This window comes from Leucoraja erinacea, chromosome 19 (assembly GCF_028641065.1).
Source record: "Leucoraja erinacea ecotype New England chromosome 19, Leri_hhj_1, whole genome shotgun sequence".
Taxonomy (NCBI): domain Eukaryota; kingdom Metazoa; phylum Chordata; class Chondrichthyes; order Rajiformes; family Rajidae; genus Leucoraja; species Leucoraja erinaceus.
This window is the reverse complement of record NC_073395.1, coordinates 35,291,315-35,306,190: the sequence shown is the minus strand read 5'-3', so window position 1 is coordinate 35,306,190 and position 14,876 is coordinate 35,291,315. Positions and strand designations below refer to the sequence as shown.

The following is a 14,876-nucleotide window of genomic DNA, read 5'->3' as shown; positions in this document are numbered from 1 at the left end:
AATCGGGTTGTCATTGTGGGCAACTTTAACTTCCCCAATATTGAGCGGAGCGATCTTTGTATTTTGGTGTCGTCTGCAAACATCTCCAAATGTCCGTTGAGATCCCCGATGACTGGAGACTAGCCAACGCTATTTCATTGTTTAAAAAGGGAAGTGGAAATAATCCAGGAAATTATAGGCTGGTGAGTCTCACGTCAGTGATTGGGAAGGATTGGAGAGGATTCTTCCGGATAGGATTTACTCTCATTTGGATAATAGGATTCACTCTCATTTAGGCTAATTTGCAACATTACATTAACAATTTGAATGTAAGTGTAGGTGGGTTAGTTAGTAATTTTGCAGACATCAAAAAATCAGTGGAATTGGAGTTGAAGGTTTTCAAAATAAATCAGCAACCGAAATGGGGCACATGTTGTTGACCTGCCCGTGGTGAGCCCTGTCAACTGACCTCAGTCAGGCGAACAACTAACAGAGCAGAGCAGCGCCGCAGTTTGGTGCCAACCCGGAGCATGCACCCTTTTTAGGGCGGGCACCTACGGATGTCGAACCGGATGGCATCAACTTGTTGCGGACTTCTGCTGCCTCAAACACAAGAAGAAGAAGAAGCAACCGAAATGGGCAGAGAAATGGCAGATGGAGTTTAATCCAAGCGAGTGTGATGTGCAGTGGGATCTTGGGATCCAAGTCCAAAGGCCCCTGAGAGCGGTAAGATGATTAGATAGTGATAAGGAAGGCACATAGTATGCCTTTTCCCCATTAGTTGTGGCATTGAGTGCAAGAATCAGCAAGTCATGTTGCAGCATCTTAGTTCTGATTAGGTCACATTTAGCACATTGTGTGCGGTTTTGGTTGCCATATTTCAGGAAGGATGTGAAGGCTTCGGAAAGGGTTTACCAGAACGCAGCCTAGATCAGAAGGTATTAGCTATAAGGAGAGGTTGGACAAACTTGGCTTATTTTCTCTGGAGCAATTGAGACAGGAGAAACTTGATATAAGTAAATAAAAGTATGAGAGGCATAGATGGAGGCATATGGATCACGATTAGATAAGGTAGAGATTAGATAAACTTGACATCTTGTTCGGCATGGATATGGTGGACCAAAGGCATTGTTCCTGCGCTGTACTGTCCCATGTTATATGTAATTACATCTGACTCACTCCGGCCTGCAACCCTTAAGGGCCTGTCCCACTTGGCCATCATTTACGTGACGGGCCAGTAGCGACGGTCGCGTGCGTCATCATGCGTCCGCACAGCTGTCTGGAGCGTATGACGTCATTTGAAGATAGACACAAAATGCAGGAGTAACTCAGCGGGACCGGCAGTGGAGAGAAGAAATGGATGATGTTTCGGGTCGAGACTCTTCTTCAGTCTGAAGAAGGGTCTCGACCCGAAACGTCACCCATTGCTTCTCTCCAGAGATGCTGCCGGTCCCGCTGAGTTACTTCAGCATTTTGTATCTATCTCCAATCGTCTTGGTACCATTTTGGAAGTAGGAGTAGGGGTGGTTCTGGATCCGCAACGGCCGTGAGCCTCAGTCCGAGCTCAGCGATCGTTTGCCTGCTTCTGCTGCTGTTGGCGTTGAGACGTTGTGACGCGCCAGGGTCTTGGGCCTGTCCCACTTTGGCCGTCAGTTACGCGACAGGCCGGTGGCGCGCAAAGATTTCATGCAGGACAAAGTCCACACTCCTCCACACCACTCCATGCGCCCGTGCCGCGCTACCCACGCGCTAGCAGGTCGCCTAAATGGCACATGATCCCCCCCCCCCCCCCGTGAAGTCCCCCTCTACCCCCGTATTTACTCCAAGCTCACTCCCCCCCCACCCCACACACCCCTCTCCCCAACAACTCCCCCCACTAGCCCCCCTGCCCAAACACCCCCTCGCCCACCCACACACACACCCAGGGCTCTTGCTTAACTTTTTTTCCCTGTTGCCAGCCGAGCAACCTTGGCAGCTTTTTAGGTTGCCAAATGACATTTTAGGTGGTCATTTAAGATGGCTTGCATGACATGTGCTCGGACGAAGTGCGTAGTTACCAGTCAGAATTATGCATTCACATATTATTTCTGCTTCAAATAAAGTCACAAACTAACATATTCACCAATCAAGACATGATATATACCACAATGACATGCAGCAAAATTATAATACGGTATCTCAACTCTTTTTACACATTGCAATTAATGCAATTTTTATTATTTCTTTCCACTTCCAAACAAAAATGTGGTTGGATTATTCAGCGTATGATCAACCTGTGTCAATAAATCCTGGATCTTGATAACATATATGCTTAACCATGCACACTACAGATTGATGCAAGCATGTTTTCTGTGAAGGACCGAAAGTTATCATGACATGGCCATAGCATGGGTCGTTATTGCTATTGGTACAGAAACACTCTCGCTTCCCACATAATTTATCCACAACAAAATGTACAGGTTGCAAGGAATTTTCTAAAGGCATTTTATGATAATAGCTGACAAAACTGACTATACCCATCTGACAGGATAAACATTACACTAACTAACAAGAGATAGCCAAAGGACATAAATGCAGCAAATGTTTGGTAATATATTTAAAGGTGTCAAGATGCCACAGTACCAGACATTCAGATTACATGTATGTGGCAATGAGGATACCCAGTTTGTAAGCACAATTTAAAAAAAAATTGTTGATAAACGATAAATTTCCATCATTCCCGAATTAACGTTAAAATTTCAACTGAAATATCTCCTGACCAAATTTGTGATGTACATGACTGACTGTAAAAGTAAAACCTGGATAAATCCAACGTATAGTTGTGAATGTACACAAAATTGCTGGAGAAACTCAGCGGGTGCAGCAGCATCTATGGAGCGAAGGAAATAGGCAACGTTTCGGGCCGAAACCCTTCTTCAGACTGATGGGGGGTGGGGGGGGAGAAGGAAGGAAAAGGGGAGGAGGAGGAGCCCGAGGGCGGGCGGATAGGAGGGTGGGAGGAGACAGCTAGAGGGTTAAGGAAGGGGAGGAGACAGCAAGGGCTAGCAAAATTGGGAGAATTCAATGTTAATGCCATCCGGACGACGCAAGGTCCCCAGGCGGAATATGAGGTGCTGTTCCTTCAATTTCCGCTGTTGCTCACTCTGGCAATGGAGGAGACCCAGGACAGAGAGGTCGGATTGGGAATGGGAGGGGGAGTTGAAGTGCTGAGCCACCGGGAGGTCAGGTTGGTTATTGCGGACTGAGCGGAGGTGTTCGGCGAAACGATCGCCCAACCTACGCTTAGTCTCCCCGATGTAAATCAGCTGACACCTAGAGCAGAGGATGCAGTAGATGAGGTTGGAGGAGATGCAGGTGAACCTTTGTCGCACCTGGAACGATTGCTTGGGTCCTTGAATGGATTCGAGGGGGGAGGTGAAGGGACAGGTGTTGCATTTCTTGCGGTTGCAACGGAAAGTACCCGGGGAGGGGGTGGTGCGGGAGGGAAGGGAAGAATTGACAAGGGAGTTGCGGAGGGAGCGGTCTTTGCGGAAGGCAGACATGGGGGGAGATGGTTGGGGGTATAGTTGTGAATGTTGCTCATTAAATAACTACAGTACTGATACTCCATATTAACAGCATTGATTTGCCATTATAATGAATTCTGTAATAACGTGTCAGTGACATTCGAACACTACGGTTTTAATGTTTCACGTGTTCAAAATTTAATTAATCCATCTTATGGATTAAAACAAATAATAACACTGGGAGTTAAAACATATTTGATTGCATTCCGTTATCAAACATAGTCAATGTTAGCTCTGAAGACATTTCCAGCACAATAGGGTTGAGGGGGGGGGGGGGGGGGGGGGGTTGGAGTAGGTAAAATTATGAGGATGAGATTGAGGCAGGGGAATTAGTGAGTGTTGGTTGGAGTAGGTAAAATTATGAGGGGAGAGCGTGGGGGGTGTCAGTGGGGTTGAATGGGGGGGATCTGAGCAGGATGATATGAGAGAGATAGAGAGGAAAGGGCAGAGGAGATGGGAAGGAAGGCCAGTGCACACTCACACACACGCGCGAGGCTTCGGAGGCTTCTGTGAACGATAATTTCAGCTCAATCCAGCGTTAAATGCAGCCCAACTGCCTGTCTCGCCTACAGCCCTGTCTCAATCCAGACATGGCTGTTGATTAACCTGGCGGGACAGGCAGAGTGAGCTGGGTTTTGCGCTGGCTGTGGGCCTGGGGGCACCGCGCCCGTCTGACTCCCGACGCCTCTGGCGGGTGATGATCCAGTGGCGGTTCGGCAGCGATTGCAGCGCCGGAGACCGGGATCGGTCCTGGCTGCGGCGCCGACCTGCCGAGCTGCCGAGTATTTTGGCACATCTCCCTCCTCCAATCACCCCCCCCCCCCCCCCCCACTCTACTTCCGCCTCTGACCGACACCTCCCTCCTTCAAGGGTCTGTTTTGAAAGCGTCGTTGGCATAGTGGCAGCAGCTGCCGCTAACAGGCCGGGCGGGGCGCGGGAGGAGGAGATGGAGCCACGCCGCTGCTGCTGTGCGGGGCCCGACATTCCGTCCGACACACTTAGCATCTTTCCCACAACCGTCGCCGACGCAAAACGTCACGTTCCTTTTCTCCAGGGATGCTACCGGACCCGCGGAGTTACTCCAGTTTTTTGTGTCTATCTTCGGTATAAACCAAGTTGCCAAGCCGAGCAAAATGACTTGCCGTTTAGGTTGCCCGGCGGCACTTTCAGTGGTCATTGGCACCCGGGCAACCGTTAATTTCAAGCCCTGCACACCCCCCTCCCACACCCACACCTCCCCCTCCCACAACACCACCCCCCCCCCCAGGTTAACACCCATCCCCTCAACCCCCCCCGCCCACACACAAACCCCCTTGCCCCCCACCAACCACCACCCCCCCCCCACAACCCCTACAAACCACCCGCCCATACATACCCCTCCCCCACAACCACTCCCGCCCGCACACCCCTCTCCACAACCTCCGCCTACACACCCCCCCCCCACACACCTCCCCCCCCCCTCCTACACCTCCCCGTCCACACACCTCTCCTCCCCTCCAACCCCCTGCCACACACCCCACTTCCTTCCCCTCCTCCCCTCCTACACATGAAGAGGAGGGGGTGGGAGGGAATGCTCAGGGATGTGGGGAAATGAGCCGCACCTGCGCAGTTGGGGCTATGGGTGAGCGGTGGAATATTGTTTTGTGGAATGGGTTGCGTCGGGGACCAGGCCTCCCGTGTGACTGGGACCCAACGGGTCCCACTTAGTTTGGTACCTAATACAGTCCAAGTCACATTACTGGAAGCATATCACTGCAATATGTACAATGGATGTACTTGAATGCTCCCATGTTGTAGATAAAGACTAAATAAAGTAGGGCTTTGTCCATTTGAACAGAAGAAATGTAATGAGGGGAAAGGTCCATTTCACTTAAAGGAATGAACAAATAAAGGGGGCAAGATGTAAAGCAGTTGATAGAATGATTCGAAAGGAGACGACGTATGAGGAAAGAATGCGTCGACTGGGCTTGTATTCACTGGAATTTAGGCAGATGCCAGATCTCATAGAAAAATGTAAAATTCTTAAAGGATTGGACAGGCTAGATGCAGAAAAAATGTTCCCGGTATTGGGACAGTCCAGAACCAGGGATCGCAGTTTAAGAATAATGGGTAGGCCATTTAGGACTGAGATGAGGAAAAATGTTTTCATCCAGAGAGTTGTGAATCTGGAATTCTCTGCCACAGAAGGCAGTGGAGGCCAATTCACAGGATGTTTTCAAGAGGGTTAGATTTAGGGTTGAAGGCATCGAAGGATACGAGGAAAAAGCAGGACCAGGGTACTGATTTTAGATGATCAGCCATCAGTCTGAAGGAGGGTCTCGGCCTGAAACGTCACCTATTCCTTCTCTCCATAGATGCTGCTTCACTCGCTGAGTTTCTCCAGCATTTTTTGTCAACCGATTTTTCCAGCTTCTGCAGTTCCTTCTAAAACATGGCGTACTCGGTAGAATTTAGAAGATTGATGGTGGATCTTATAGAAATGTACATAATTCTTAAGGGGTTGGACAGGCTAGATGCAGGAAGATTGTTCCCGATGTTGGGGAAGTCCAGAACATGGGGGTCACAGTTTAAGGATAAGGGGAAAGTCTTTTAGGACCGAGATGAGTAAAACATTTTTCCCACAGAGTGGTGAATCTGTGGAATTCTCTGCCACAGAAGGTAGTTGAGGCCAGTTCAATGGCTATATTTAAGAGGGAGTTAAATGTGGCCCTTGTGGCTAAAGGGATCAGGGGGTATGGAGAGAAGGCGGGTACAGGATACCGAGTTGGATGATCAGCCATGATCATATTGAATGGCGGTGCAGGCTCAAAGGGTCGAATGGCCTGCAGCTATTTTTCTATTTAAAAAAAATATGTTTCAATGATAAAAACATTTTTTCCCGTCAAGAGGATGACATGTTTCTAGAACTCCATGCCTGACAGGATGGTAGGGACAGACACCAGATTTTTTTTAAAAATGGATGTGTGAAGAGACATGACCTATAGAATCAGCGAGTGATCGAGAGTAGATTTATTTTGGGTAGCCCCTTTCCCATCAGAGTGGGCACAATGGGCTGAATCGTGGCCTGAGTCATGCTTTCAATTATCCCATGCTACATTTCTTCACAAACTGAAAAATACAGCACCCTCTTCAGGATAATTTGATCCTGAATTTGCTGAAAATTACCAATGTCGTGATGCTGTCTTCCAAGAACCAGCTTCCAAGACCATTTCTCTCAAAATGTTCAGATAGGCACACCTTCAGCACCCCGAGCAAGCAAGGTAGCAATGACATCAATGAAAGTCTGACAATATCCTTATGTTGGGAAAAACTCCCGTACATTTGAATGGCTGAAACAATAACTACACTAAAGATTTTTTTAAGGTTGGACAAATTTGTTTTCCATAGTGGTTACTATTCCATCTACACAGCTCAGTATGCTAAGGTGTGTATGATGATAGTGGCTTGATTAGCATTTTAACCCCCACATGCCAGTCTTTGAGGTGGAGCATGTTGTTCAGCTAAAGATAGACACAAAAAGCTGGGGTAGCTCAGCAGGACAGGCAGCATCTCAGGAGAGGAATGGGTGACGTTTCGGGTTGAGACCCTTCTTCAGACTCGTCTTGACCCAAAACGTCACCCGTTCCTTCTCTCCAGAGATGCTGTCCGTCCCGCTGAGTTACTCCAGCTTTTTGTGTCTATCTTTGGTTTTAAACCATCATCTGCTGTACCTTCTTTGTTCAACTGCTGGTTTCACAAAGTGTAATCAGTGGTTTGATACAACTATATTGCAACAGCTTGACTACTGGCACAGCTAGTTCTGGAATGCAATCCTGCAGAACCACTGCTGGGATGCTGTCTGGTCCCAGAGTCGTGCTGCCTCCAGTGCTCTCAATCATTTCTTGATATCATTTAAATTGAATGAATTGGCTAAATACTCGCTTTTGTGACAGTGTTCAAGAGTATGCCGAGATGGATTATCCACTCAGAATTTTTGGCTGAGTACGATTTGAAAATCTTCAGCCTTAGCTCTGGCAATCATATACTGGGCCTTCCCATTATTAATCATGGGAATGCTGTCTCCTCTTCTTCCATTAGGCCTTTAATCAGTCACATTGAAATGTAACTGCACTCCAGAGATTTGATCTAATCCCACTAACTATGGGGATCACTTGGCTGTCTATTGTGTGGTATTGTTTGTTTTTCAGCACAAATGTAGTTTGTACTGTAAGTTTGCCAAAAAGGCAACTCGCTTTTAGTCTGACTGATGCTCTCTTGGTATTCTTATTGAAAAAAATTATCAGGTTGGCACCTTAGTTTGATTGCAGTGGTGAGATATACTCTGTAACTACGCAGTCAGTGTATGTGGAAAACAATTTTGCTGCTGCTGCTGATAACCCGTAGCATCTCATAGTTTCCACGTTTGACTCAGTAAGAGAAACTTTGCTGTGTACAATATTGGTGCCTAGACTGCTATCAAGTTATCTGTTAAGTTTTATTCTTATTTTGTTTCAAAGCACCAACTCCAAAATGCAAGGTCATTAATGACCAAAATACATTTTTATAACAGTCATTGCCAAGACAAGATTATTAATTGAATTTTAATTCTACAGTTCCTGTGGCTGTGGGATTTTTGTTTTTGGACTGTCACTGCAGGTATCTGGATTACTAATCTAGAAATTTAAATATGACACCATAACCAATAAACCCCCCCCCCCCCACACACACACACACACACACACACACACATGCTGAGAATGCTCTATTTGTCACAAAACCATTTTGATCAATTACATTGCTTAATCTTGGAAGATTTTACATTCACACTCTCATGACAAAACCAACCATAGTATAATGCATTCTGCCTTTGAACTCCATTAGTTACACGGTTCATAGCATGCATTTTTAATAGATCATGAAACATATGTTTATATGAAACATGATTGCTACCCCTTAAATGCAGTTAAATGAACCAATAGCATTTGAAACATTACCAGAATACATCCACTTGTTGAATTTTACAAGAGAAAATTGAAACTGAATTGATGAAATACAAAAATCCCACGCAACGTTTTATCCTCCTTTCCTTTGTTTGATGTGAGATTGTTGCTTCTGTATCTGAACAGTGGCCAACCTTGTGATTGATGTCACCAGGCATTGTTTTATTTCCTGAATGAGCAGTTACAATGTTTGCTTGAATGAGAGTAACAGCGAATGACTATCATTGGGTAATCATTAACTGTGCCTTAATGCACATAATCCACAATAAATAGACAAAAGCATTCTCATGTTCTAGTACAGTATATGGATTTGAGCAATTCCTGCATATTATATAATGGTTTACAAACCAAGCATAATCTTTCCACTGCATAAGTAAATCTTTCCACTATTAGTTGAACTAATTTCAATCAATTCTAAAACCACTTTGGCTCAGCGGAAAATGTTATTCTTGCTATACAAATACAATTGAATACCAAAGGTGGAGTTATTATAGCAGTCCTGGTTCAGAAGGAAGCTCAAATTTCATTAACACACCAAATAATGAGCTTTGATCTTAACATAAAAAACCCTCTGGCACAAAATCACATTAGTTCACCTGTTAGTTTGTTTCTCGCAAGGCCAATTGAGACCTATGTTAGAGGCAGTTATGCAGTGGGAGGTGATATCTATCAGGAAATGAGCTGAAACATTTTTAAGATAGAACCCCCAAGCCAAAGATTTGTCAATTTTAATATGTATTAAAAGCAAGGGCAAAGAGATAAAATGATACTGCTCTATCACACTACCTAAACATATTTTAATATTTTTATTATGGTAGTGAAATATATTAAACATCAAACCACATTGAATATATCTATGTAGTTTAACAATGACCAAAAATTAAAATTACAATTTGAAAATATCTTAATCTCACCCTTAAATAACACCACTTTACCACATTGCAAGTCGCTGCCTCAAAAAGGCGGCCAACATTATCAAAGACCCACACCATACTGGCCACACATTCATTTCACCATTGCCATCGGGAAGAAGGTATAGGAGCCTGAAAACTGTAACATCCAGGTTCAGGAACAGTTTCTTCCCTACAGCCATTACGATATGAACACAACAACAAATAAGCTCTGAACTACAACAGACTATTATTATTATTGTACCATATTTGTTATTTATTGAGTATGCGTGCATGTGTATACACACACTGAACTTTTTTTTCATTTCCCGTTATGTACTATGTTTACATCAAAGATCTTTGGTTTACATATTCTGTTGTGCTGCAGCAAGTAAGAATTTCATTATCCTATCTGGGACATATGACAATAAAACACTCTTGACTCTTCACCAGGATTCACAAGTGAAGAATTCTGACATGATTCACAAGGATTCGGGTCTGAAGAATGGTCTCGACCCAAAATGTCACCCATTCCCTCTCTCCAGAGATGCTGCCTGACCCCGCTGAGTTACTTTCTGTCTACTAAGGATTCGCTGCAGTTTCAGAGAACCATAGCCGTATAGCATCAAAACAGGCTACCAAAAACCCATTAAGACTAATACGCTTATTCTTCCCATCTTCCCATCAACACTTCCATCCCCCTCCTCCTCCCAGACCTGCACTGTTGCTAAACATTAGGGGGTGATTTACTGTAACCAATGAGCTTACCAACCTGCACATCTTTGAATGTGGGTAAAAACTGGAGCACCTGGAGTAAACCCATTCAATTACAGGGATAAAATGCAAAACTCCACACAGACAATAGAGGTCAGGATGGAATCTAAATTGCTGGAGCTGCAAGACAGGAGCTCTACCAGCTGCACAACCCGCAACTTGTACGGTATGAATGCAGCACAGCATTTTGAGTCCACTCATCCAGGCAAATGAAGATCATTCCATCACACTTCCGATTTGTGCGATGCAGATGGTGGAAAGGCTAGGCAGAATCAGGAAGTGAGTAACTTACTGCAGGATACCCAGCCTCTGACTTCCTCTCAAAGTTAAAGATCGGTGGCTTGCCCGGTTAAGTTTGTGGTTTTTTTGTATCCCCTCCCCCACCCTACCACCTCCTCTCCCTTGCCCTCAGGATGTTGATAATGGTAAGCCTGGTGACGGAAATGCTGTTATATGTCAAAGATCCATGCTTTAATCTCTGGACAGAAATTACAATTTCTTGGTATACAATGTGAATAATTTTCCTCTTATCATATTGGCCGTGTGCAACAAGACCTGTATATGCTGACTTAATTTTCTGTGGAAATGCAAATGAACTGAATAATGTGCAATCAACAAACATCCCCATTTCGGATTTCACACAGAGTCGGTGGTGAGAAAAGTTGAAAATTGTTAGGTTAAGACACCCACCCGAAGAACATGCTCTTGGGCTGAGATAGTTGACCACCAAAAACCACACAAACTTTCTCTTGTAATGTAGAACTGCACCAGTGGAGCATTCTTCCTTTGATTCCTACCGATTTCAATTTTATTACGGGTCCTTGAAATTACTCCTAGTTAGATGTTACCTTCATGTCAACAGTCATAACTGTCAAGTCTGAAATTTACCTCTTTTGTTCTGGGTTGAAGTGAGAACTTGGATGGGTCCAACCACAACCCAAATGAAACAATAAGCAATTACTAAATATTCACGCAATTAATTCCTCAAATCAGAATTTACAAGCATACCAATTGATGTTTTTTAGCTCAGTGCTAAAGTATCAAATTTTGTTGGCCAAGTTTCCGCAGAATTAAAAATATCCCAAGACTATTTAAATCCCAAGACTACATCAACAAATTTCAAAGTTCACTTGTGTAGAAAGAAACTGTAGATGCTGGTTTGCACTGAAGAATGGGACCAGGCCTGAAACGTCACCCATACTTTTTCTCCAGGGATGCTGCCTGGCCTGCTGAGAATCCAGTACCAGGCCTATAGAAACGTCACCCATAGAAATTAGGTGCAGGAGTTTCGGCCTCTTCGAGGCCTGCACTGCCTGATCATGGCTGATCATCCAACTCAGTATCCCCGTTTGTGTCCATATCTGGTTGGCCACAAGGGCCACATCTAACTGCTTAAATATACATTTTTCACAGAATATATGCATTGGTTTCACATTTTTTTACAAAAAATGCATGTATATTTTTAGTAACATTTAGGATTGCCAAAATCACTTCCTGTCGTTTTTGACTCTTTATTAAATACAATAATTTGACTTGATGTTTCCAAATTCCCCCAAAGGATAAAAGCTTCATTCCGCAATACTGTGATAACCCTGACAAATTACAGTGGGACACAGTCGTTCCAAAAAAAAAAATCCCCTAGGTAGGTACATGAAAACATGGCATAGAGACCACCCTTGAACATGGAGCATACAACAACAACAAAAACGATTTTCTGTGAAGTACTTCCCTGTTGAAATTGAAACTTGTGGCACAAACGCCATAATTACGAAGGCACCGGATTCTAATGTAAGAGTACGCAGAGGTGCGAAAATAATATTCATATGTACCCTATTAATCGGGATTAACGTGTGCGTTTAGACGCGGGATACTGAGGCGGGGCTCTTGCCTCACTCACATCAGCCTGTTACTGGCAAGACCGTTGAATACATAAAGTATCCAGAAAAAGACAACAGGCAGTATCGTGCGGTTTGGGACCAATTTCTCGGCATTCCGGAGCTGTCGAGATACTTTGCGGATAGAAAATACAAGTTTAGATTTCTGTTTGGCGAACTTCAAGCCGCCGGCACTGCTGGAGTGGAGACGGGGCGGGGGCCATAGGCTGGTCTCGCCGCGGCCAAACACACGGGGGCCGGCGGGCGTGTGGGACCACCCTCCCTCCCTCCCTTCCCCACCGGCCGGGACACCTTCCAACAGATGCCGGCCCCGCCTCACTCAGCCGCAGCCCGGTGGAGGGGGCCGGCTTGTGATAGCTGCCATCACACTGACCCCCCTCAGCTCTGCTGTGAGGGGCCCGGCGGCAGAGTGGGAGCCCCCTGCTAGCACCACGACTCCACTCCGCCATCTTACAGGCTGCGCCCGTTGATGGCTCCGCGGGGCTGGGGCTGGGTCTGGGGCGGCGGCCACCGGCCCCCCTCACCGTCCAGTCCCCGTCCCCGTCCACTCCACTCCGGCCAACCACCCCGGGCTCGGCCCCTCCTGGATTCGGCATCAGAAGCATCCACTTACCGGTGGCTGTGAGGAGGATTAGGAAGAGGTGCGGCCGTTGCTTGGTGCGGTGCGGGGCGGGCGGGCGGAGTGCGGGGCGGCCGCTGGCTGGTGCCGTTGTTAGGCTGCCTCCACCAGGCAGCGCCTGTCGTCAGCGCCGCCACCGGCCGCAGTCTCCGCCTCACGTCGGAGGGAGGGAGGGAGGGCCCCGGCCCCGCCTCACCCACTCTGCAGCCCACTCACCGCGGCTCTGAAACTGGGTGCACATCTTTCATTCATGTGTTCCACATCTCTCTCCTCACTCTTCATCTCAAGAAGGGTCTCGACCCGAAACGCCACCTATTCCTTTTCTCCAGAGATGCTATCTCTATCTGACCCGCCGAGTTACTCCAGTTTTTCTGTGTCTATCTGAAACTAGCCGTTCCTTTCTCCCTCTCCATCTCGATGAGTATCCCATCCCTCCATCTCAACGTCTCTATCTTAATGAATCCATCCCCATCTCTCTTTCCATCCCACAGTATCTCTGAATTCATCCCTATCTCTCCATCTCACTTTATCTCCATTTCACAAGATCCATCCCGTTTCACTGTATCTCCATCTCACCAAATCTATCCCTATCTCTATTTTTATCTCGTTGTAACTCCATCTCACTGAATCCAGCCTATCCTGCAAACTTACAATATCTCTTATCTTATTGAATCCATTCCTATCTCTCTTTCCTTCTCACCATATCTCCATGTCACTGACCCATTCCTTATCCAAATCTATCCCTATCTCTATTTTTTATCTCGTTGTAACTCCATCTCACTGAATCCAGCCTATCCTGCAAACTCACAATATCTCTTATCTTATTGAATCCATTCCTATCTCTCTTTCCTTCTCACCATATCTCCATGTCACTGACCCATTCCTTATCCATGTCCCTTTATCTCCACTGCTTTAAATCCATTCCTAGTTGCTGCCTTACAGTGCCAGAATACCGGGTTCGATCCTGATTGAGGTTGTTATCTGTACGGAGTTTATACTTTATCCCTGCGACCAAGTGAGTTTCCTCTGCTTACTCCAGTTTCCATATACATTCCAAAGGAGTGTATGTCTGTAGGTTGATTGGTTTCTCTAAATTGCTCCTAGTATGAGGATGCGAAACTGGGAGAGAAAAAATTAACTAGTGTACTGTTGATTGTTGGTTGGCGCAGAGTTGATGGGCTGTTGCCGTACCTGTTTCCACACTGTATCTCGAAAACAAAAACAAAATCTGTCCTTCTCGCTGTCTCCTTGTGCACCACAATTAATCCATGTATCTCTTTCAAACTCACTAACAACAAATTTACCTTGCTCTCATGTCTGTTTCTTCCTTTCAGTACAATCATAATTTTCATCACAATGTCTCCAATCATATATCACTATTATATATTTTTCATATCACTCTCTTGTAACACTATATCCTATTGTAACACTATATCCTAAACATCATATTTGTTTTCAGGATACTGCCACCATTAATTGCGTTTCTCAAGCTTCCATTGAGAAAATAGAAATGAACCACTATCGTGAACCATTGCAATCTTAATAGAGAAGGTACAGCATTCTCTCATTTGTATATTGGGTAAAACTTTCCAGGATTGGGATCCAGTGATATTGAGGAAATGGCAATATATTTTCATGTCAGTTGATGCATGTTAGTTGTAGTATTTACATCTACCTGCTGTTCTTAACCTCCCGCTGAGAAACTACAGGTTTGAAATATATTGTTGGAGATGCCACGGCAGGCAACTCCAATGCATTTGACAGTTGGCACGCAATGCAGCCACTGTGTGCCAGAGGTGAAGAAAAGTAATGTTTTGAATGGGGGGTGCAGTGTTTGCCAAATAAACTAATTCATTCTGGATGCTGATAAGCTAATTGGGTGAGTTTGAAGCTGCAGCCACGCAGGCAAGTGGAGAGTGTTCCATCGAATTCCTAACATGCCATATAGGTGATGTAAAGGTTTTGGGCCACAAGGTGAGACTTTACAACAGGATACTTAGGCTCTTGCATCCACAGTATTTGTGTAACTGGTCCAGTGAATTGCTGATCAATGGCCATTCCCAGAATGTTGATAATGGGGGAACTTGACAATGGTAGTATCATTGAATAACCGGTAGGTGATTAGACTCTCTCTTGTTGGAGATGATCATTTATTTGCCACTTATCAACCCATT

At 45.4% G+C, this 14,876-nt stretch overlaps 1 protein-coding gene across 2 annotated transcripts in view; it reads right to left on the bottom strand.

Annotated features, from left to right (window-relative positions):
- The window catches only part of LOC129706489 (ras-related protein Rap-1b), a 48,786-nt gene extending 35,940 nt beyond the window's left edge, over window positions 1-12,846 (bottom strand). Inside the window, exon 1 of one of the 2 annotated variants that reach the window (XM_055650828.1) lies at window positions 12,697-12,846. The gene's annotated coding sequence lies outside the window, so the exon portion shown is untranslated. The remainder of the gene's footprint in view (window positions 1-12,696) is intronic. The other variant, XM_055650827.1, reaches the window with a different exon arrangement.
- Window positions 12,847-14,876: the final 2,030 nt, after the last annotated feature.